The 25933-nt window shown below is 37.9% G+C and overlaps 1 long non-coding RNA gene across 1 annotated transcript in view; it reads right to left on the bottom strand.

Moving 5' to 3' along the window:
• Positions 1 to 4175: 4175 nt before the first annotated feature.
• Positions 4176 to 25933, bottom strand: part of LOC103792825 (uncharacterized) — a 32451-nt gene continuing 10693 nt past the window's right edge. Inside the window, exons 2-4 of the long non-coding RNA XR_013536334.1 lie at positions 24345 to 24452; positions 5960 to 6058; positions 4176 to 4546 (exon numbers count right to left, since the gene is read on the bottom strand). This is a non-coding gene — a long non-coding RNA (uncharacterized LOC103792825). The remainder of the gene's footprint in view (positions 4547 to 5959; positions 6059 to 24344; positions 24453 to 25933) is intronic.

Raw genomic sequence — 25933 nt, 5'->3', positions numbered from 1 at the left:
CAGCAAAGGGCCTGCTGGCCATTTATAACTTTGGCAAAATCACAGTCATCTGAGTCATATCAAAAGAAAAAGCCAGGAGCTGACTCACCTTAGTTATCTTTTCCAAGTACGCAATAGCCCTGCTTGTGATAAATTCTGTCCTGGAACTTTTATTTAAAGCATCTCTGAAGCCTTAAAAACTGTTTTAGCCTAGTGAACTGCACACAACTTACCCATGTTCTCTGAGTTCTGATGATAAACAATATGTGTTTACATTTGCGCAAAATTAACAACAAATATACTGAAGCCAAAATGCTCATTTCTTCCTATAGCTGTTCCTGCCTTAAAAGCAGACAGGTGCTCAAGAAATAAAACCATGTCGTGTTTGTCTTCATTTTCTTCTGATATAACTCAGCACTTGGCACTGTACCTGGCACAAGATGGATACTGATCAAAGGGTTCATGAATGGATTAAGGCTGAATTTATATTATTCATATACATTCATATATATGGACATTTATGTTATTAATTGTCATGTGTGTATTTGTAGTGAATGAAGTATGAACTGAGATTTATGTGTGGAAATGTGGGACCACATCTACAATGGAACAAACTTGGGATCCTGAATGAAGCCTTTCAATCCTCTGAACGCTATACACTTAACCTCAGAGAGCCTGTCGCCTGGTTATCTCTGCCTATCCAATGACTGGGATGATAAAAATTGTTTTTATAAAGTTTGTTTTAAATAGTTATTATTTAGGCAGATTTGTAATGCTCAAAGGAATGTGCCGTGAGAAGGTAATTGATTGTCAGAGCTAGCCTCAGATAGAGGAGGCAGGTTAATTTATACAAGGTACTCTGAATCTCCTGGGAAGAAGGCATCCACATGCTTCCTGCTAAATGAGAAACTGATAAGGCTAAACCACAGTGACAGCCACAAAGACCCAGTAGCAGCAGAGGGCTACAGGTAACTTGAAATAAAGTTATAAGTCTGGAGATAAATTGATCCGAAAATCAGCTAAAATATGTGAGTTTAGCAGAGCAATCCATGAGGAGTCTAGTGTTTCTGAAGTAAGAATTATTTAAGTAATAAAACTACGTCTGCCTGAAGCCAGAAAATTTTACTGTATATGAACTGAAAGGCCTGGGCACTGAGAATTCGAATAGCCAGGATTTATGTCTCTTCTCATTTAACCTAACAAGCCAAGAATGTTTTCAGTTATCGTTCTGATGGTAGGAGGCGTCTCTCCTTTCCAGGTGTCTAACCAGCAATGATCCTTTCACTAGTGTGGATAGAATCTCACCTGCCTGCAGGACATGATTCTGTAGAAGAGAATCAGTGAAAGATACGGTGGCCTTTAGTTCTACTCCATTGCAGTCTTAATCTCCACCAAAGGGCTACCAACAGTGAATTGTGTCTATCAACCACTTTGGGACCCAATAGAACCTGGAAAAATTTCCAAGTAAGAGACTAAAAGAACACAGACCTTCCCCTCATAGGGTCAATTTGACTTTGAGGAGAATATGGCGTGAGACAAGGTGCTGCCCTACCATCCATAGTCGCTTCAAAATTAGGACATGGCAGCTTCAACTGGCAGCTGAAAACCCTCCAATGCTGTAAGGCCAAAGTGGACTGGACTGCTCTCTCTCCTATTTATGATTCTGGTCTCTATTGGAGTAGACTAGAACTGTGGAGGGAAATGAACTCACCTGCAGGACTTCCATTATTCACAATGGGAAATAAAATATCTTAATTTGGGGACTGACTGGAGTGTTATTTGTCTACAAATAATATAAAGTTGCCAATTTAATGACAATATGGTGGTTTCCAAAGTTGGCCAACTTATGACATCTTATTAGAAGAGCTATAAGGAAAACCAACTGTTTTTAAGTATTATGGTAGATTGGCTTTGTTAATGTCCCCATTTTTTCACACCTCCTGGCAACTATATTCTGTGGTAGTGCTATCCTGCACTGATTCTTTCCTTGAACAGGTGGCTTGACTGATGCAAGCTTTGCAAAAGCACCTGGGTATTTCCACTTTCTTTCTTGAACCCCTGGCATTACCATAAGAATGTGTTTGGGTTAACCTGCAAGAGGATGAGAGATATGTAGACTAATCAAATGGTGCTTTTGAAGCCATGCTAGATCATTCAGTCCCAGCAAAACCCAAAATTGATATCAGATACATAAATGAGCCTGGCCAAGATCAGCAGAACTACTAAGCTGAACCACACACTCATGAGAAATAGTAAGTTGTTATTTTAAACCACTGAGATTTGAAGTGGTTTGTTATACAATGGCAAATGAAAACTCATACAATCAGATTATAGCAATAATATATGAAGTTGTGAGTTAAAGAGAGCTGGTAGTGAGGAATATTTTCTCCAAATCTCTTAGTGTGAAAAAAAGACAAAACAAATGACATTAAAAAAATACTTCATGTGTTTTCAAAGGCAATGTCTGTTTTGAATTTTTATTCTTTTCATAAATTTAAGAGTGTACCATAAAATATGAATAACTGAAGCTGATCTAATGAAATTAAGACTGTCTTATTCTCTGTTCAAAAGAGTTACTGTAGCCCAGAGGGATAGTACCTCATGTTCCCAGTCTCTTCATCTCCTTTTCAAATTAACAGATGGTATCTTACATTCTTCCTGGACCCTGTTGCTTTTTAGCTATCATATCATAGTTAATGGCATGGTTTCTAGATCCAGAAATACAAGCTCTAGGAGTGTTTCTTAACTTCACAATTTCACTATCTATGAAATGGAAGTAGTAATAGCAACTTTAAAAATTGGACATCTAACAGACACTGCTCACTTCTAAAAGTAATTTGTTTCATTGGGTTATATACTGCATAAGAATTACCAATAATTTAAAATTGGTTTTTTTCATATCTGGATTTAATGCAGGCATTGTATTTTAAAGCTAAGGAGGATACCATCCCAATTTTTGACAGAGGTACTCATGATGTTCCAGGGATAGGAAGGAAGTCGTTGTACTTTTTAATGTGTCATCTCTTCAGTCCTTCCTTTGAGGACTTTTTTCTATTTATCCTGGTTGTTTTAATGGGAGGTCAATTTATCCACATTTTCGTGTTCTATACATTACTCACTATTCTTGTATGTGCTTTGATAAGGAAGCTGCAAGGGGCTAGAAACAAACTGTCTTGGAAAGTATGAGAGCTTTACTCAGTAAAAAAATATAATTTGGGAATATAATTTTATGGGGTTAAAGTGAGGAAAATTTTTAATTCATTGTATTTTGTCTTAATATGGGCATTCATTTTGAGAAAACCACAGCAGTTTTGATTCTTGCACTAAAAGACTATTTTCTTCCAGTTATATAATTAGTAAGCAATAAGATAATTAACTATGACCAATGAATAAGATTTTACATATATGACCCTGTAGCTCCTGCCTTTACTTCCCCTGATTTTAGCTTGAGATGTGGGAATTACTATCACTTCCCCCCCCAAAAAAAATAGAAAAAAATAGCCGTTACTGAGTGTCCCTTGAGATCATTTATAAAATCAAATTTGTGATTCTTTCTGAAAATTTAGTGGCTGAGATGGACTACAAAATGAGTCCCAAGTGAGAGACCAAGTAAAAATGGTCTTTCACTTATGCTAATGTCTGTCTCTTATCACCAATTATGGAACATATCTCTGGTTATCATGTTCCACCTTAAGCTTGGTACAACTGCCTAGACAACAAAAGCAATGCAAAGGAAATTTTATTTTTTCAGGATAAATCCCTCTATGTTTAAAAAATCACTTTCAGTAGGCTCCAAATTGTATTAGAATGAGCTGGAATGGAATATCATTGACCATAAAAGATAATGTTATCCTAATTTGTTACTGAAGATAAAGTGGAGCCTTAGGCATCTTAAAAGAGAAAATCGGTACAAGTGTGGCTCGGGAGAGCTTTTGTGTCTCAGTGGTTCTCTAGTCATTCCCATCACTGTTGCACATATGCATCATTTTCAGTGTTAGTCAAATATGGCTCCATTGGCTAACACAAAATTAATTACATGTAACCCATATGTCTTCATTTGGGTTCCTGCATTACCAGACTCCAAGATAAGCATTTGATTGCAAGCAGCTTACCTGAGAGGTGATCCAGGAGGCATCCATAAGGAAGTGGGGAAGTGAGAGATGGAGGAGAAGGAAGTCAATAAATGGTATGCTATCTGGCAAATAACCATTGTGAGTTTATTGAAAAATCAATTTTGCTGAAGAACTTTAGGAGACAATATAGAACACCCACTCAAGAGTTACCCCAATTGAGGAGCAAGACATTTATTACATGCCAATTCCTTCAATCATTGATTGAGGCCTTTCTTTATGGGCATTCTTTTCTTGTCATTTTCAGACCACCATGTACATGGGCAGTGAAGCAGTAAGGACATCAGCAGCTTTGGAGAACATTCTCCAGCGAAGTGATGCAGATACGTGCAGCTGAAAGTAGGCCAGTGGACACAGAAATGATAAGATCTGAAGGTTGTCGACAGTAAACTGAAGGCATCTACTCCATAATCCAAACAGTTCTGTGCTAGACTGTCCTAGAATAAGTACAAGTGAAATTATGATGTAGTTCACTAAATTTAATCACATAAGAGTTCTCTTAGTAGGGATCCCAAAACTCTTGCTAACACTTCTATCACATAAAAGTATTGTAACGTATTTTAACTATATGCTTTTTCTTCCCATTAGATCTTGTATTACATAAAAGGATGTATCTTATTCTAAAGTTTCTTTGTATTTTGTTCTAGTTCCTACTTTTTAACTAGTAACTACAATTCCTATTTATCTGGAGTAGTCTTATTTTTTTCTATTTGCCCTAAAATCATTTCAAGACTTTGCAAAATCAGTGTATGAAACAAGAATAAACCACAACATACTTCAGAAGTCACTTTCAAAATTGCATGCATCAGTGTCCATTAACATCTTAACTCTTTCTACCTCAGTTTATATCATTATTAAAGAAATTCCATGTAGTGGGGGTGCTCTGGGTAGATCTAATTAATACATTGAGCATAAGTAGTAGTAAACTTACACAGCTGAACACAAGTTCCACTTCAGATATCAGCTATCCTGAGAAAAGGCACACCTCTGCAAATTTTTAAGACTCTTGTTGTCTACAAATAAAATCCAGACTCCTTTAGCTAAGCATTCCAAGCAATTTAGACTCTCACTTGAGTCTGTGTTGGAAATCTTGTTCTCAAGATTTTTCCCTACCCCAAACTAAGGGTGGAATCAAATTGCTGTCCCTTTTGTCACTGGCTTGGCTGATTGCTTTCTGACCCTTGTGTCTTTGCTCCACTAAATCTACTAAAATTTTCTCACATAGAACCCTTTTTTCAAAATCCTACTCAAATAATATTTACTTTGAAAATTTTTTTCATGAACCCACGACAGATTGAATTTATCCTGATTCTACTCTTAATTCCCAAGTGAATGTGTCCCTTCCTTAAGCATTCAAATCTTGTAGTTCACATTTCAGTCACGTTGGTAGAGAGATTGCATCAAAGGCCCCAGTGCTTTGCACCCTTCAGTAGCCAAGCTCTTTGCCTTGTAATCTTGCTATATCCTGCTCTTCTGACTCTGGAAAGTGACCGTGTCACTTGTTTTGACCAATGGGATATTAGTCAAAGTGACGTAAGTAGAAGATTTCCTGCCAAAGAATGAAATATGCCCAAGTTACATCAACCAAGGGTATCTGCCAACTGCCAGCTCCCCCTGCCCCCTGCCCCAATCCATATAAGCAGGCCCCACCAAGATGCACAGAGCAACCCTAGCAACCCACAGCTGACCTCAGACACATGAACAAGTCCAGGTGGGAGCAAATGAGTCCAGCCAAGATCATCTGAAACCATGAGCTTGCAAACTAAATAAATGCTTACTATTGCATGCTACCAAGGTTTATGATTATCATAATTCAGCATTGTCTGGCAATAAATAACTGATGAACCTACCAGACTCTAAGTGTCTTCATGCCACAGCCATGCTTTTTCACTATTGTTCCCACAGTAGTTTTCGGATTTCCCTGCGTACATGAGGTACTTTTAAAAAGTCTGTGGAATGAAAGAATGTTTTTCCACTTTAGAATGCTACATTGTTCTTTACTTTCCCATAAAACCCTCCCTGACTGCCTAACCTCAAGAAATGTATCTCCTTTAAATTTGCATTGTATTTATTGTCTTTACCAGCTATTTGCAATAAGCACATCATACCTCTTATTGTTTATATACTCTCTCATCCATTTCCTCACTCTAATGAATAAATTTGTATATAAACTTCTGCAACCCAGTAGAATGTACTTAATAGACATGCAAAACCATTAGCTTGTCTTACTGTAAATAAAGGAAATAGTTGTTTTCATATTTAAGGTTTAACATGTAAGTTTAACACATAAGAATGGCAAATTTACTTGTCCTTCATTTTTATTGAAAGAGTTCACATCCTTAGAAAATAAGAAAAAGCAGTATAAAATCAAATCAAGTGGCAGTATAAACTTTTCTATGAGAAATAAAATAATTTTGAAAAGTATTCACAAATATATTTTTGAGCTATGCTTTATCTATTTAAAGCTTCTAAAATAATGAATCTGCAAACTATTCACTGAAGTGTCCTGTGTATGTAGCCAGTTAAAATAGAAAATATTTTTCTACCTAAATCTTATTATTTCTTATAAAGTTTTACACCCCAGTGGAAGGAAATTATTTTCTTTAATTTTAGAATCATTTGATGGCTTTCTTGCCTTGGTTTCCATACGGGGAAACAGCAACTCTGAAGGTCTATCTAAGTTGATGCAGTTGAACATGCAACGTTATAGCTCCCAGAAAAAAATAAAGGGACATAAGTCTCTCTACACCCTCCTCCAATGACGGGTGCTATGAGAACAAGCACTGGATGATTGTTGACCTTGGAGCCTGGAAATACTGTGGCCTGGTGGGAGCCATAAACTGTGGAATACCATCTTGATAGCTTCAGTCAACCACGTGGTAGTTTACACAGTTAGGATGGTTTGGGCTCACTCTTAATATCCAAAGCCAAAGTTAAAATATGCATGCCTCAATATTTTTCAGATATTTTAAACACCACATTCAATCAGCTTGTTTTTAAAGTCTGTGAAGATCTAGTCACATGATTGATTTTCACTCAAAGAAATATCACAGTGGAGCCTCATCTCCAGTACACTCTTGGTGGTTTATTTTTAAAAAGATTTGTTTATATCTTGCAGTGTTCAGTAAAGTGAGAAATAAATTTAGAACGACAGCAAAGTGAGAAGTTTAAACTTTGAACTACAGTAAAGTGAGAAATAAACTTTGACCTTCAGTAGAGTGAGAAGTAAACTCTGCATTTCATTTCTTTAAGCATGACTATGCAATGTTTTTCTTAATGCAACCATCACATATAGACATGGTGTGCCTGGAATATATACAGCATGGTGTTAAAAATAAAAATGCATACAAAACATCTTATTCATATGTTTTAAAAAATTAAGCCAATACTGCAAATAAAATCTTGGAGCTCTAGTGTATAAAAAGATTCAAGATCTAATCTCAAGGTTGTGGAATACATAATGGAACGGAACGGATTATGCCGTGAATGTATGACTAACATTGAAACACAGATATAAATTCTTTTCATCTGGAACACACTGTAGAGGAAGTTTTTCATGCATAATAATTTTTAGCAAGCTACCTTATTTGTAATTTTATGTTATGATTTCCCCTACTGGAACCTTTTCAAGGAAACTAGTCAGTGCTGAGAAAAATAAAAATCTGTTCATTTTATTTTTATTCTTTTTCTCTCCACATAGACAGTTTTGCTTAAAACATACTTTCTCCAGAATTTCTATAGATATTTAGCTTTCTTCATCTTCTCTCAGAGGAAAAGAACATATTTCAAGGCATCTGTAAACTATAAATACAATGAAACAGAATCCTATTGCACAGAAATTTTGCTCATCCAAGTTAAGACTATTTCTTAAATTCTGGATTTCTTCCAGAGGGCTATTCTGAAACATTTTACTTTATTTCAGTGAAATTACAGTGTTTTGGGTAACTTGTGAATCTTGATATTCTGGCAGGAATTTGTCTTATTGAAGTGAGGAATTGTTTTCATCAAAGTAGCAGAAAATAAGCAAAAATAACAATGAATTTTCAAAGTAAGATTTATAACACACAGAGGCCATAGTTCAAATAAGATCAAAACGTGTCCAAATATGATTTTCAAATACAAATTTACAAACATGTTAGTAGTTAACATTTTGGATTTTAATGATCAGTTGAAGAAAAGCATGTACTGTATTTGCTTCTAATCCTGGGAACTTTTCTGGGACTGAGATAAAATACCAGTCAGTTTTAACAGTGTGAGCTAGCTAACATTATATAAGGGAATTTCTCACAATGATGAAGATCCTCAATGCCATCTAGATTTAACTATGTTAAATTCCAGAATGAAATTCCAAGAGGAAATAATAGCAGTAACAGTGGGATTTATCTTTAAAAATACCTTTTATATTTTCACAACGTAGCCCACTGAGAGCAAGATCTATTTTTCAAAGATGGAAGTAAAGAAGCAGAAATGAGCCAAAACCTGTTAATACAATGAGTACATCCAAATTTTAGCAGTGACAGCAGAGCTAGTTCACTCAGAGGTTAGTTAAATAATTATTTTAAGGACTCACTGTGCTTTCTGGGAAAATGAACTGTGCAATGTCAAAAGCTCTCATCATGTGAAAAATTAAAGCAGTTATGAACATGAATTAAATTCTATTCATAAAATACAGGCTTCACTTACTGAATTACAGAGGCACTTTAAATGTTTATTGAGCATTTTGCAGTTAGCAGAGTTATGCTGAAATCATAATTCCCACTTATCTCTATGAGACAGGTGTCCCTTGGCCTATGGCAATTGCCAAGCCTAATGCAGGTGGTATATTACAATAATGGGTATGTTTAGCTGTAGTTGTCCTTGACAAGGGGAAGGAGAAAGTAAACACATAATAAAGTTACTGTGAATTTTGGGGGGGAAGTTATTTTCTGGATAATCATTAAATTTTTTGAGATTCTCAGTCTGTTGTGCAGCATACTGCTACATTCCAGTGCTAGAATTGTGCCTGCAACATAGTACGAGATTTGAAAATACATATTTTTTGAGTGAATAAATTATAGTAATACAAAGAGTTGACAAAAGAATGGCATAAGAAGACCCATTAAATGTATGTCTCATTTGTAAGATCAATTTTTTTCATTTTAAGGGTATTAAAAATACAGATACAGATTAATTATTATGCTTTCACTTAATTCCTCTCTTATTATGGTGCTGATGATTCCTCATTTAGATCGGGATGGAATGGAGATGCCAAGAAAGAGAATCTATGTATACCTAGAAAGATTTATGTATAAAATCTAGGTGTTCTAGTCTTCTATCGTGCCTGCAATCTTTACAGAATATTAATATATCATTTCATTGCCCAGACCTGTTTGTCTTGTAAATTAAGCCCACCGTTGTTACTGTTTGTCTTTCTTTTCTCTCATCTATCTTTGCTCCTACAAATGCTTCAGGTATAGTCAAAATTTCTTCCGGTTCTGGTTTTTCATTACTTTTAATTGCTATCCTTGTCATATTAACAAACGCAAAAGGATTTCATTATCAACATCAACAAATTTCAAACTAGATTCACCCTTTTCTTCCTAAATTTGGTCCTCATCCAGTCCTATTAATACTTTCTAGAATTAGGAAGTATTAGTATTAGCTTCAATTCTCTTCATTCAGTAGGTCATCAGGTTCGTTTCAAAAACATATTTCAGATGAATCATCCCGTTTGCCTTTCTCTGTCATTACCCATAGTCGGGCTCTCATCATATATCAACCCTTCTCTTGCAGTTTAAAACTTTGTCACTCCTAACCCAAATGCCACTTCATCTATTATGTGTAAGATTCCTAAAGTAACCTTCCCAGAATATGTATGTGTCATTCCTCATTTCTCAATTCAGAATCATTTCACAAGTTCCTAAGGGCTACAGAACAAATTCAGCATGAAGTCAAGACCCCTCATAAACTTGCTCCCTCACACCTTTGCAGCCTTCATCCCTCTACTTCCTACTACACACCTCTATTTCCAGACTGTATTATTCCTTGCACCTAACGTGCAATATTTGTGCCTGTCCTTTTATTGCTATTATTCTAGTGCCTCGTTTTGCCTTTGACGCCATTAAATCTTTCTTGTTCTTTAACACTGGGATCAGATACAAAGTTTTGGTATTAACATTCCACCATGCTGATTCCTGTTCCTTCTACCTATGCTTTGGGTTGGCCTAATTCAGGCCAGACTCCACTTAATGACTCAATTGACACATAATGTTGATAAATTGTAAAAATAGGCCTCAGATGAATTGCACTGAATATAAAAAAAAAATGCATTTTACCTAATGTTCAAAAGTATGAATTCACAGGCCAAAGATGAAAATATCTAGCTCAATAAAGTATGTCAATAATCGAACCTAATGTGCATAGAAGCTGTTGAGGTTGAAGCCTTAATGTCATTATGTTCATTATGTTGATGCTTACTTTGGTATTTAGCACTGAATTTATAATTTAAAATAAAAAGAGTGCAGCCTCTGAACTTATTTTGAGTCACTTATTTCTGTTCCAGTGCCATTTTTTTCTATTGGTTCTATCAGAGTGATTCATCTTTTGTTTCTACCCAGTAGTGCTTCTGGATTTCTTCAAATGGAATATTTAGTACCAAAGATTCCATCATATTTTGAGCCTGTTCTTTGTTTATCTCATAAAATAAAGATAATAATACACAATTTTATTTTAGCTTTTATTCTCTGTTTGGCATCATATTAAGTATTTTCACAAGGACACTTTCATGCAGTCCTGTCCCACCCTGTGATGTGGGTACTATTATTATTTCCGTTTATAATTCCCACAGCCACTTTTGAAATTACCAATAAGCTATTTTTCAGAAATAAACACTTGGTTGCCAGCAAAAATGTAAGGTGACAAACTTTATAAATCATCAAAGGAGGCCAGGTGCAGTGGCTCACACCTGTAATCCCAGCACTTTGGGAGGCTGAGGCAGGTGGATCTCTTGAGGTCAGGAGTTTGAAACCAGCCTGGCCAATACGGTGAAACCCGATCTCTACTAAAAATTATCTGGGTGTGATGACACATGCCTGTAGTCCCAAGTTCTAGGGAGGGTGAGGCTGGAGAATTGTTTGAACCTCAGAGGCAGAGGTTACAGTGATCTGAGATCACACCACTGCACTCCAGTCTGGCAGCAGAAAGAGACTATGTTTGAGGGAAAAAAAGCAAAGAAAAAGAAAAAAAATTACAACCACATACCTCTGCATAGAATGGCTAAAATGAAAAGGACACAATACCACTTGTCTGAGATGGACTAATAGAAATTCTCCCACACTACTAATGGGAGAAAAAAGTTGGTAAATAACTTTGGAAAACTATTGAGCATAATCTACTAAAGGTAAACTTACTCATATCTTTTAAGCCACAAATTTGACTCCTAATTAAATGCCTACCAAAATGTGCACATATGTTCATAAAAAATATGGACAAGGATATTCATAGCACAGTTGTAATAGCTTAAAATAAAAAGTACTAATGCCCACCAATATCAGAATGAATAAATAAGTTATGATGTATTTACAACATAATTTACACAAGGCAAGGAGAAATGGCAAAATATAACTGCGTGCAATAACATAGGTGGATCTTATGAGCAAAAGAAGTCAGATGCTAAAGAATACATATTATATTCCATTTCTATAGAGTTCTAAAAGAGGTAAATGTAATACAAACTGTAGAAGTGAGAACCGTGGTTGCCCTTGAGAGGTAGAATAATGTTTTGTTTCTTGATTTGGATATTAACTATGTGGATGTGTTCAGTTTGTGAACATTCCCCAAGCTTCACACATAGAAGTTTTGCCCTTTTCAACATGTATGTTGTTCTTCAATTGAAATTTTATAGGTAAGAGTAAAGAATCGATGTCTTACTCAACATTGAGATCCGAGGCTGAAGCACAGCCGTCAAACTGTGAACGTGAAGCAACTTCATCACAAAATAACTCTTCTATTAAGGTACAATTGTCAGATTGACTTGATGAGTTGGGTGAGTTGGAAATAATGGAGAGTTTAAACGCCACAACGCAGGGTCCCTGCTATGCTCTGGTCTGATCATCCACCACTCTTGCTTTTCCTAATCAACATCAGCCTCAGAGTCTCCTTGCAGCTGCTCAAATATATGAAGCTCATTCCAGTCTCAGAGCCTCTGCCCCAAACTCTTTCATCTGCAGCAAATGCTCTCTCTCCAGAGATAGCTGCAAAGTTTGCTTCCTCATTTCCTTTAAGCCTCTGCTTAAATATCATCTCATCAGAGAGACCCACCCTCATATCCCTATTTAAAACAGCAAATTTTCTGCCACCTCTTTACCTTACTTTATTTTAATTACTGATATTCTTACCTATGTCATTTAAAAGTTTCGCTCATTTAACTATCTCTGTCCACTCAAATGTAAGCTCCATGAAGACAGGGATTTTGTGTTCTTTGGCTTATGATGAAAACCTCAATGCATAAAATAGTCCCTGGAAATATATAACAGGTTTATGATAACTATTTTTGATTGAATGATATTAACACATTATTAAAGCCACCGGCAATCTCCAGCATATCTGAAAGTCCCTCTTTGTCTGCTAAGTTGAAGAAGAGAAAGGTAGTCAGAGAAATGTTGCTAGAAGTATTAGGTCCCTCAACCCACCTTCCTCACTCTGTGACTCTTCTCAAGACCTCTCTCACAATGTGAATGTTCAAATAGCCTCTTCTCTCTCAAAACACCCTCTTCTCAAGCCACTGTCTCAGCAAACTAACACAGGAACAGAAAACAAAATACCCCATATCCTCACTCATAAGTGGGAGTTGAACAACGAGAACACATGGACACAGGGAGGGGAACATCACACACCAGGGCCTGTCGGGGGTTAGGGGGAAAGGGGAAGGAGAGCATTAGGACAAAAGCTAATGCATGCGGGGCTTAAAACCTAGAAGATGGGTTGACAGGTGCAGCAAACCCCCATGGCACATGTGTACCTATGTAACAAACCTGCACTTTCAGCACATGTATCCCAGAACTTGAAGTACAATTTAAAAAGAAGAAGAGGAAGAAAAAACAATTCTTCTTTCAGCAGTTGAGTCCTCCACTGTCAGATACAGTTTGAAACATTAATTTGTAACCCCAGAGTCCCCAGTTGTCGTTTCATTTCCTCATTGTGCTTCTGTGTTTTCTCTTTTGGACCCTTAACTTGCATATATAATAACAATAATGGAATCTATTTTCATTCCCATTCATCGCACACAAAATGATCAGTGTAGACAAAGAAGTGTGCATTTTGTGATCCTGGCTGAGGTAATTGAATAACTCTGTAAGTGTCTAATTATGTATCTCACCATACACTGCTCATGAGAGGTCCTAAGGAAGTAGCATTATTAGGGAGCTAGGTGGGCAAGGAAAACAGATGGTTGGTGTGTGAATCCAAATTGATGCTTATTTCATTTTTCAGTGGAAACTCCTCTAAGGAAAAGATTAGTATAAAAAGAAGAGAACTGGAAATAAATAAAAGACATAAGACTTGAGACTTCAAACACAATGAAGAACTTTAAATTGTTTTTCATATTATTTGTTTATTCTTTTTAGAAATATTGACTGTCACAAAACCAGAGAAATTTACCTTAGAGTGACTCAGACCAGGGCTCATCTCTAATTTTTCAGATTTTGCTTTTTAAAGATTTAAAGTTAGAGAGAGAGACAAATGTACTATTTGACTTAAATTTAATATGCATTGGCATTACAGTGATTTTGAGAGCTTTTTGACAAAGGAGAAAAAATTGCTTCATTGACAGTGAAATTAGAAAATTGTGCAGGCACATTATGTTGAGCTGACAATGAAGCGTCTATGTCACACCTGTTTTATGCCAAATGATACAATAGCAGGAGAAAATCAGCGAGGCAGCATTGTTCTCTGTTGTTTTAAAGGCAAGGGGTCACGGAGACAATGCTGACATGGACTCATATTTAATGGATTGAAAATTAGTTTCTAACCTATTGAAATCATGTACAGCATGTGAAATGACTCGCTCTGATTATTGCAGAAAGGGAGGTGGATAACGGAAAAAACAGAAGTATATTCATCATGCTCTTTCTCTCTAGTGCCTCCCATTGCCTCTTCTTTCTTGATTCCGCAGCAAGTCCACAATTGCCCAAGCAACAGCATCATTTGAGGACCTAAAGCTTCAAAGTCAGCCAAAGAGGGTGTTTGTTTCATCCTCTGACCCAGCTCCTGGCTCAATTTTTTAAAGTTATACACTTGGATAATCTGTTGTTCATCCAATTGTTATGAAGCCAGCTGTCACCAATCAGAACATAATCCTCTTTTAACACTTTCCATAATCGCGCTTGTTGAGAAACAGGCGTAATTGCATCAAACTGGAAATAATTCAGTGGGAAAAGATTGATTAGAAAAAGACCAATGCTCCTTCAAATGTTTCATCATTCTTTTCAGACCGATGATTTCTAAAGTTTATTAATAAAACACTCAGAGTGACCTGGAAATGTGAAGACTCTGTAACAAGATTCATTTTTACCCAAGCCTACTATTAAAAAAAAAAATGTTGTGTGCTAAAATCAGCCCAAATTTCCCTTGGTGGGAGAATGGATGGAAATCTTGCTTACATTTGTACACTGGAATACAACTCAGCAGTAAAAGAGAATGAGCTACGAATAAATGCAACAAATGTGAATGCATCTCAAATGTATTGCTGAGGTGAAAAATGCCAAACCCAAACAGCTGCATGCAGTTTGATTCTGTAGATATGGCCTTCTGGAAAATTTTAGACTACAGTATAAAAAATGAGATCAGTAGTTGCAGAGACTAAGAGTGGGTAAAGGGAATTGACTGTGAAGACAGAGTAGGGAATTATTTGAACTAAATGGAATTGTTCTATATCTTAACTGTGGGGATGTTTCCAGAACTGACTATACACTCTATTTTGTCAAAACTCACAGAATGGCATACCAAAAAGGGTGAATTTTACCATATGTAAATTATGTATTTATATATCAACAAACCTTATTTAAAAAATTGTTCTTGGTTGAGAATTTCATATCCTTCTAATTTTTGTTAAAAGAATGGCACACCACACACCTATGTTTATTGCAGCACTATTTACAATAGCCAAGACTTGGGACCAACCCAAATGCCCACCAGTGATAGACTAGATAAAGAAAATGTGGCATGTACACACCATAGAATACTATGCAGCCATAAAAAAGAATGAGTTCATGTCCTCTGCAGGGACATGGATGAAGCTGGAAACCATTATCATTAGCAAACTAATGCAGGAGCAGAAAACCAAACACCGCATGTTCTCACTCATAAGTAGAAGCAGAACAACGAGAAGACAGGGACACAGGGAGGGGAGCATCACATACCAGGTCCTCTTGGAGGTGGGGGGAAAGGGGAGAGAGCATTAGGACAAATACCTCATGCATATGGGGCTTAACACCTAGATGATGGGTTGACAGGTGGAGCAAACCACCATGGCACATGTACACCTATGTAACAAACCCGCACGTTCAGCATGTATATCCAAGAACTTAAAAAAAAAAAAAAAAAGAATGGCACACCAGTCTTCTTTTTCTCCCTGCAATGGGCTGTGATGCATGCGAGAAGATGCTATGGTTCAATATTCCTTCTGGGTTACAGGCATTACACGTTGTTTTTTAATTTGGTGATGTGAGCAAGTGAAGGTTATAGCCTTTATCTTCAACAATAAACAGCAGTTTTGTTGAAGACCTGCCTGCTTGTTACTAGCACAATATACCTAGAGTTCAGCACAATTAAAACATTTGAAATATTCTTCATTATTGTTTACAGCACTTTAAGTTTTAACAGAAATCCACTTCAAACTAGAGTTAGAAAATAAAAATTGGAACGTTAACAGGATAACTAGTAAAAGGTAACAAGATGATATGAGAGTTCAAAATTGGCTTAATTGGCCCGGATGCTTCAAAGATATCAAGGATATTGTGGTAGCTTTTTTCTTTAATTAAATTTATCTCCCAACTCCCCACCCCCCACTGTCCCTCTCCTATTTCCCCCCAACAGACCCCAGTGTGTGATGCTCCCCTCCCTATGTCCATGTGTTCTCATTGTTCAACATCCACCTATGAGTGAGAACATGTGGTGTTTGGTTTTCTGTTCTTGTGTCAGTTTGCTGAGAATGATGGTTTCCAGATTCATCCATGTCCCTGCAAAGGACACAAACTCATCATTTTTGAAGGCTGCATAGTATTCCATGGTGTATGTGCACCACATTTTCCCTGTCCAGTCTATCATCAATGGGCATTTGGGTTGGTTCCAGGTCTTTGCTGTGGTAAACAGTGCTGCAATGAACATTCGTGCGCATGTGTCCTTATAGTAGAATGATTTATAATCCTTTGGATATATACCCAGTAATGGGACATGGCTGGGCTGGGCATGGTGGCTTATGCCTGTAATCCCAGCACTTTGGGAGGCCAAGGTGGGTGGATTACCTGAGTTTGGGAGTTCGAGACCATAGAGAAACCCGTCTCTACTAAAAATACAGAAAAATTAGCCAGGCATAGAGGTGGGTGCCTGTAATCCCACCTACTCAGGAGAATGAGGCAAGATAATCGCTTGAACCCGGGAGGCAGAGGTTGCGGTGAGCCAAGATTGCGCCATTGCACTCCAGCCTGGACAACAAGAGGGAAACTACCATCAAACAAAAACAAAACACAAAAAGTGACTGTAAATTATTTGACACTACTCCCAATAATATATGAGGTGGGAGGGTCTGTATTCCCTCCTCTGTGACTGTTTTGATCAACACAGCAGAGGCAAAGTGACAGCATGTGACTCAGAGGCTAGCTCATTAAAGGCCTTGCAGCTTCTAAATGTAGTGTTGGAATACGTGGTCACGAAGCCAGGAGCTGATGTAAGATGGCTAACTACCCTCTGGCCACCATGTTGTAAGGAAACCTAAGCCACATGAAAAAACCATGTGTGAGTGATCCAAGCGATAGTCACAGTTGAATCTAGTCCTAGAATCATCCAAGTCCAAGCCCCAGACATGTCAACGAAGAATACCCCAGAGGATTCCAGCCTCCAGTAACTCAGGTGCTGAAGCACCAGGTCTCATAGAGCAAAGATAAGCCATCTCCACTGTGCCCGGTCCATTTTTTTTTTAGACTTACAGGATCTATGACCATAATTAAATGGTTGTTTTTTAACGGCATGAAGTTGCTAAGCTTTGGGGTAGCTTGTTATGCAACAGTAGATAACTGTGAACAGGATGGGACAGGGAGCAAACAAACAAACAAACAAACAAACAACAAAACAAAAACAAAAACATCGGGGTATATTTCAGGTTAAAGGAGACTAAAATAATCCGACAACTCAAAGCAAAACGTGATGGGAATTTTATCCTGGCTGGGTGGGAGGGAGTGATGCTAAAGAAAATATTAGACACAAGAGGGAATTTTCAAAATAAACGGAGGAGAAAAATTAAAGGAAAAGCTAAGATAGAGAGATAAGGAGAGAGCAAATCTAGGCTCTGGAGTCATTCAGCCTGGGTTCAGATTGTTGCTGTTTGCATTACTAGTTCTGAGGCCACAAGTGGATAAACTCTGCCACCATTTACAGGGTTGTAAGAGTCCTTAGTCATCTGGCTGCTATAGAGATTGAAACAGACAGTGTCTCATATGTAAAGTGGTTAGAATAGTTCCTGGCAAACAATACCTGCTCAATCAATGTTATTACTGATAGTGATGATTTCCAATACAAAGAAAACAACTATGAACCATTATGGAGTAAATCATTACAGGGGAGTAGGCAGCTGTAATTTGTCTCCCTCTCAACTTCTCTCTGTGCATCCGCTTTTATTTTTCCTCTCTGCTGAATGATTTGACCTCCTTCTGAATGCACATCTCTAACTCTCTTGAGTTTCTGTTTCCTGTTCAAGCAACGAATCCAGACTCTTTAGTGTCTCGATCTTACTCCCAGATACTGAAAAGAGACGTTTTGATTAACATATCTTGGGTCGCCTGAACATCAAGATCCAATTAGCTGCAGAAATAGGTTGGACAGGGTCCTGTAGTAATAATAACATGATTGTTGAGGCCCAAGTTCCCTTAGAAGGACAACTCTAAGGAAGGGAAAATGGGCCACGGAGACACTTTCTTAAACAGAAGATGATTTTAATATGGATTGGCTGTAAAAATAAAATGATTTTAATTTCAGAGTTATGGAAACAATTTTAATGTGAAAATTAGAGTTTAATCCAGTGTATTTAATCTCAAAAGAATATAGGTGATGACCTAGTGAAATGGTTAAACCAGGGTTTAAATAAATGTCTTGCTTGTCTAATTCTGTAATTTTATAATTCTTCCCAAATGGTAATAAAATGATTGTTAAGAAGATGTTGGGCCGGGCGCGGTGGCTCACGCCTGTAATCCCAGCACTTTGGGAGGCCGAGGCGTGTGGATCACGAGGTCAAGAGATCGGGACCATCCTGGTCAACATGGTGCAACCCCGTCTCTACTAAAAATACAAAAAATTAGCTGGGCATGGTGGCGCGTGCCTGTAATCCCAGCTACTCAGGAGGCTGAGGCAGGAGAATCGCCTGAACCCAGGAGGCAGAGGTTGCGGTGAGCCGAGATCGCGCCATTGCACTCCAGCCTGGGTAACAAGAGCGAACTCCGTCTCAAAAAAAAAAAAAAAAAAAAAAAAGAAGATGTTGGCCGGGCATGATGGCTCGGCCTTTAGGAGGTTGAGGCGGGTGGATCATCTGAGGTTGAGAGTTTGAGATCAACCTGACCAACATGGAGAAACCCTGTCTCTACTAAAAATACAAAATTAGCTCAGCGTGGTGGTGGGCACCTGTAATCCCAGCTACCCAGGAGGCTGAGGCAGGAGAATCACTTGAACCCGGGAGGCAGAGGTTGCGGTGAGGTGATCGTGCCATTGCACTCTGGCCTGGGCAACAAGAGCAAAACTCTGTCTCAAAACAAAATAAAAATAAAAATAAAAAAGAAGGTGTTGCTTACTTCCTCTAAAGCTAGTAGCCTGGGAAAGAGCAAAGAAGCGTTTGATGATGAAATCATTTTATGCTTTGTAAAACAAATGTTGTATTTGTGGAACTGAGTTATTGCAAAACAATAATAAAATGAAGCAACTTCTTAAACTTAACTGGGTAAGCGTTGTGGGAATATATTCTCATAAAAACTTGGGTAAGACACGTGCTGCAAACACTTCAATAATCACAAATCAGATGTGCACAAAAATAAATCTCTGTTTTACAACTGTGCATATTTTCCTGATCCCTGATGATCCATTTTCACTCATAATTAGAAAACTTAATATAGTCTCTTTTAATGGATTGAAGGGTATGAGGACTTGAATTTTTAATTGTACAGCCAAATAACATTTTCCCAAAATTTTCGTAGCCCTTGTCAAATTGGCAATTCATACTCGCACTACAGTGCATGAGGCTGTCTACTTCCCCACATTTTTGCCAAACTAGATGCTTTAAATCTCTTTAATTTTGACAATCCAAGTGCCAGTTGAGTTCAGGTCTATTCTGGTGATTACCAGTGACTTTGAGCATCTTTTCTTTGTATCTGTCTGTATATACCTCTGTATCTGTCTGTATATACCATTCCCACATTTCTCTACTGTGCTGTTTGTCTTTTTCTTGTTGATTTGTAGAAGCTCCTTATGAGTTCTGGATAGTAATCACTTTTCAGTTATATGTTGTGATAGGATGTTTTCAAAAAGAACACACTTGAATCTAAAACAAACAAATAGAAAAACTTTATCTAGGGCTGAGCGTGGTGGCTCACGCCCGTAATACCAGCACTTTGGGAGGCTGAGGCAGGCAGATCAGAAGGTCAGGAGTTCAGGACCAGCCTGGCCAATATGGTGAAAACCCCATCTCTACTAAAAATAAAAAAATTAGCCTGGCATGGTGGCATATACCTGTAGTCCCAGCTACTCAGGAGGCTGAGGCAGAAGAATTGCTTGAACCCAGAGGGTGGAGGGTGCAGTCAGCTGAGATTGTGTCACTGCACTCCAGCCTGGGAGATAGAGTAAGACTCCCTCTCAAAAAAAAAAAAAAAAAAAAAGACTTTGTCCACGGTAGGTTGAGAACGTGGGCAGGGATTTATAAGGGGTTACTTAACAGAGACTCTGCCTGGTGTGACTTATCCTGCCTGAGCCCTGGCCCTGCAGAACCAGCAAAGTTCCTCCCTTCTCTTCACATCTCGTGAGCACCATCCTCCAGGCGGTTGCAAGTAGGAAAAAGCAGACTACTATCTGCCTCTTGTTCAAGATGTCTAGAAGGTGACAAATTAGTTAGACTGTAAAGGGCTACATTTGGGAAATAAATATTTTTCCATTCACAGTGGGTCTAAGAATGTGAGTGTCTTTCTCAACTGTGCTAAAAACGACCTGGGAGAATTCAGGCGCTCTAACAGCAAGAGTGTGAGGTGTGGTCCACCAGTGAACTGGAGGCATCGACCAGGAAGGTGTGAATGCTGTGGCTGGGTTGAGAGAGGCCACTGGGGTATCCAAAAACCCTGCCAAATGTCTTACGTGAGAGAGTTCCGTTTAAGTATCAGCCAGCCCCAGAACACAGGAAGTCAGCGGTGACAGAACCCATCCCCAGCAAAATGGAAACTTTCCAGCTCCATCTCGTCACCTCTCCCTCCTCCTATCCACTCTTTTCTGCTAGGCAGAGTCTAAAACCACAGCTAGCTAGGGGGTATCAGGGAGGAAGAAATAAAAGAACAAACAGAAGCCAACTACATCCCCGTCTCTAATGGCAGCAACACAGAGCTGATGATGAGGGGGAGAAATCTTGTCTCAGAAGGAAGTTTGAAGTGCTGATTAATATCCTGAACTAAAATAAGGGTTTTTTTTGTTTGTTTGTTTGTTTGTTTTTTGAGGCAGAGTTTCGCTCTTGTTACCCAGGCTGGAGTGCAATGGCGCGATCTCGGCTCACCGCAACCTCCGCCTCCTGAGTTCAGGCAATTCTCCTGCCCCAGCCTCCCGAGTAGCTGGGACTACAGGCACGCGCCACCATGCCCAGCTAATTTTTTGTATTTTTAGTAGAGACGGGGTTTCACCATGTTGACCCGGATGGTCCCGATCTCTTGACCTCGTGATCCACACGCCTCGGCCTCCCAAAGTGCTGGGATTACAGGTGTGAGCCACCGTGCCCTGCCAAGGGTGTCTTTTTGACTTCACATGAACATAGGACAGAAAAGTTGTGGGGACCACTGAAGCTTCTACTCAGTAATTTTGAGAGGCTGGGCGCGATGGCTCTCACCTGTAATCCTAGCACTTTGGGAGGCCAAGGCGGGTGGATCACATGAGGTTAGCAATTTGAGAGCAGCCTGGGTAACATGGTGAAACCTTTTTTCTACTAAAAATATAAAAATTAGCGAGGAGTGGTGGTGGGCTCCACCCAGGAGGCTGAGGTTGCAGTGAGCTAAGATTGCGCCACTGCACTCCGGCCTGGGCAATAAGTAAGACTCCGTCTCAAAAAAAAGAATAAAAAATTTCAAGGATGTCTCTTGAGAATGAAAAGGAAAGCTTCTTTTTGTTACATTCGTGCATCACACACTGATTAAAACACATTGCAAAATTTTTTTTCCCAGTGTGCCATTTGGCTTTCTTCATGTGAAAATATGTTTACAGGCTTTCTCAATTTTTTAGTTGTTGAATTCGTCTATCATTCGAAATGCCTTCTTACCCTAGATTGTGATATATTCTACTTTTTAAAAAGCTTACACCCCATATCATAGTTTCCTACCATTGTTTTTAACTACATCTGGAACTCATTTTGTGAGTGTTGCAGCGTGAACCCTCTCAGTAGGGGAGAGCTGCCTCACCCAAGTTCATGCTCCCTTCTTGGGGCCAGCCCACATCCAATGACTGATCCGTGTGGGACTATAAATGCGGGGCCTCTGACCCCAGCGCTGGACAGCTCTAAAGGGACACCCCAGCTTCACGGGTCCCTTTAGGGTTGGCCCAGGCCTCAACTGAGCCTGAATTGCAGCTCATTTCTTAGGGCCCACTGCTGCTTCCTTCAAGTTTCCCCAGGTGTCAATCTAAAGAGCAGCTCCCCAAAAAACCTTTTGACAACACATCTCCGTCTCATAAACTCCTTCCCAAAGAACCTGATCTGCCACAAATTTGAAATCGTTAGCTGAATTTATTTTCCTTCTAAATGCAGAATTCATAACCTCAGTATACTTTACAATTCAACCTTTTGTTTCCGTTTCTGTTTTTTTTTTTATTTGTTTGTTTGTTTTGTTTTGTTTTTTGATTGAAACGGAGTCTTTATCACTCAAGCTGGAGTGCAATGGCGAAATCTCAGCTCACTGCCAACTTCTGCTGCTCGGATTCAAGTGATTCTCTGATTCTCGTGCCCCAGCCGCCAGAGTATCTGAGATTACAGGCACAAGACACCACACCTGGCTAATTTTTTTGTATTTTTAGTAGAGACGGGCGTTTTACCATGTTGACCAGGCTGGTCTCAAACTCCTGACCTCAGGTGATCTGCCCACCTCGGCCTTCCAAAGTGCTGACATTACAGGCATGAGCCACCACAGCTGGCCAGTTTCTGATTTAAAATGTCATCTTTATTACTTATTGAATTTCCTATTGAAAATAGGCCTGCTTTGGTCTATTTAGTTTATATGACTCTTCCATATTCTCTAAAATTATTGCCACCTTGTTTTAATGACTGAAGATTTAGAATAACTTATGATATCCGACCAGGAAAGTAATGCCTTCTTATGTTTTTCTATAAAAAGTACCTTCACTATTTTAATCTTTATTTTTTTCTCTTCCAGATGAGATTCAAATATAGTTTCTCTAAATTATGTAACAATTTCCAATGTGAATTTTATTTGTAATTGCATCAAATTTATAGCATAATGTATGGAGAACTCAAATATTTATAATATGGAATTTTATCTAAGATTTTTGCAATGCAAAATCTTTTTTTCCCTTTTGTAGGGTTTCATAGTTTTCTTCTTGTTATACCTTATACTTATCTCTTGATAGGTTTATTTCTAGATATTTTGTAACATTTATTACTCCTATTGAATACTAATTGAGATTTGTGGGCTAATCTTAGATCTGACTATCTCGATAAATTATCTTACTAGTTCTAACGATATTTTGGTTGATATAGTTACATTTTCTGGGCAGAAGATATCATCAGTAAATAATGTTGTGTTTTTTCATTTCATTTCTATTCAGTGTACCTAATTTCTTTCTTGTTACATTATTTTGGCTGTGGTCACCAGCACAGTGACCATGGTAGCAACTATCCTTGCCTCGTTTAACACTTTAATGGGAATTCCTCTCATCTGTCACCAATAAGTATGATTTTCTTTTTCCTGGAAGCTCCTGCTGGATATCAAATATTTACTTAAGGGCGAGTCATTCACAGGCAGGCAGAAAAATAATAATAAAGTGAGGTGAACCCAGAAGTCAGAAGAAGAAAGATACGGGTCCCATCACCCTCCATAAGTAGCTTCTAACAAAAATAACCATTCCAGGAAACAGATAACAACTTTAACTAATAATCTAAACTGGGTAAGTCAATGAATAAAAAGATGTAAGGGGATTTTTAAATTAAAAAACATAAAGTTATCTTGAAAAAAATTATTATCAAATTTAATAATTCAGGAGAAATATTGGCAGGAAGAACAGACCAGATATAACACGCAGGAAGACCTGGTGTATTAAACATCTCTAAACACAAAAAATTTACAAGGATTTGGCCATTACGAGGTAAGCCAAAGGCAAGCTGGAGTGCAACTCCAGAAACTCTAAAATGCTATTAATAAGAACAAATGAGGAAGACGCAATAATTAAATAATAGAAAAAATTTACCCTAAGTGGAAGCAAGATAGTTTCTTTAGGGCTAAAGGAGAAACGAGCTCCCGACGGAGCTGAAGAAATGAAACCTGGCATTCCCTGGTAACATTCCTGAACTTGAAGAATGAATTTGTACAAACTTTAGGAAAGGAGCACAATATTCCTTTAAAAAGGGGGGAAATTTTAATACTGACACTGTAGTTCTAAGACAAACAAAAATAAAAAGAACACACGTTTTACAATATTAATAGCGCACGAGAGAGTTTAAGATTGAAAACCCTAACAGGATAAAGAAATATCACATGAGATTAAAGGCACGATTGTCTGGTGATGACTACACCACCAATTACTTACCTCTAGTCCTATTGATGGACAGGTGTGTTGTTCCTTCAGTAGACCAAAAAGTGATGGAAGCGGATCTCAATCAATCAGAAGTTTATTTTGCCGAGGTTGAGGGCATGCCTGGGAAAAAGAAACACAAGTCGCAGTAGAACCTATGACGTGTTTTTTCCCAAAAAACGCTTGGGGAGCTTGTGTATTTTCCAGGAAAAAAGCTTAAGGGCTTGGGGATTTCAATATTTAAAGGAGAAAGAGTAAGCAGGAGAGAGAGAAAAAAAGAAAAAAACGTAGGGTGGGTAGTCAAGAAAGCAAGTGGTTACAGCTTGTGAAGGTCTGATTAGCATTCAGAGAATCTACATTTTGCGTGTGAAAAGAAGGGAATAGAAGAAAAAGTTAAGCACTCATCTGGTGCTCAGTAAATCTACATTTTACACGAAGTAAGCATGTGAAATTATAGCTATCACTTTGTGAATGAAAGGAAGGACATTTTCGCATGACTCAGTCCCGGAGCTTACTTTCTCTACGGTGTAGTGAGTTTGGGGTCCTGAGATTTTATTTTTCTTTCACTTTCTTTGGGGCAGTTATGAACATCCTTGTATATGTCTCCTGGGGCATATGAGCAAGGGTGTCTCCAGGGTGTATACCTAGGGCTGGGATTGCTGGGTTGCAGGCTATGGTCATGGTCAGTATTACAAGATAATGCCAAAAAGTTTTACAAAGTAATATGAAAGAATTCCATTATATTCGATTCTTACATAAAATTATGTAAATTATGTGCATACATAATAGAGTGTGAGATTTCAGGGAAATTCTACTTTCTTTTGTATAATTTGATGTTCTAAATTGTCTTAAAAAGCAAGCATTATGCAATCTGAAAAAAGTTCAGTAAAGATAGGTTCATTGAAAGAAAAAATGTGACTCTTCAAAAATCAGTAGTTACTATAACTTATATGCTAAATAAGAAAAGCAAGCTCAACATCTCATTAAACAAAATAAAACTGAGCCGTCTACTGGAGTCCATTATCTGAGAAATGTTACAGATAAACAGAAGCTACCAAAATAGATAAGAAATAATAATCCTTGAATCTTTATTACAGATAATTTAATTTTCCTGACAAAACTTCTTTCCAATTAAACTGTGGCTACTTTTTGAAAAGGACATGCTGTTGAATGAGAAAAAAAAAATGTCCACATGGCTTAGTTTGACCCTGAGAAGCAAGAAGTTACATAAAACATAATATGTCCTTGTTAACTTTATGAGCAATGTAATAGTCAGGATTCATTAAACATATCCAATTTCCTTTCACTATTTTATAGTATACCAATGTTTTCAGTTTCCTGGTCAAAGTGTCTTCCCTTTTTAGAAGTACTTGAACTGTATTTTTCCAGTCAGTTTAAAATATGTTTGTAAAATATTTTTTGTTGTAAAATCAAGGTACATATTTAGCCAAAACTGATAACATGTTTTGTTAAATCTCCCTTTGTGTTTTTTTCTGTCCCATCATTAAGAAGCTCTTTTATTTTCAGAATAAATGTTTACTATGTATTGGTTTAATTCTTATTGTCTTAGATGGAAAACTCATCAAGATTTCAATAGAGAGGAT

This window comes from Callithrix jacchus, chromosome 5 (assembly GCF_049354715.1).
Source record: "Callithrix jacchus isolate 240 chromosome 5, calJac240_pri, whole genome shotgun sequence".
NCBI classification, from domain to species: Eukaryota; Metazoa; Chordata; class Mammalia; order Primates; family Cebidae; genus Callithrix; species Callithrix jacchus.
The sequence above is the reverse complement of the archived record's forward strand: the minus strand, read 5'-3'. Positions and strand labels throughout refer to the sequence as shown.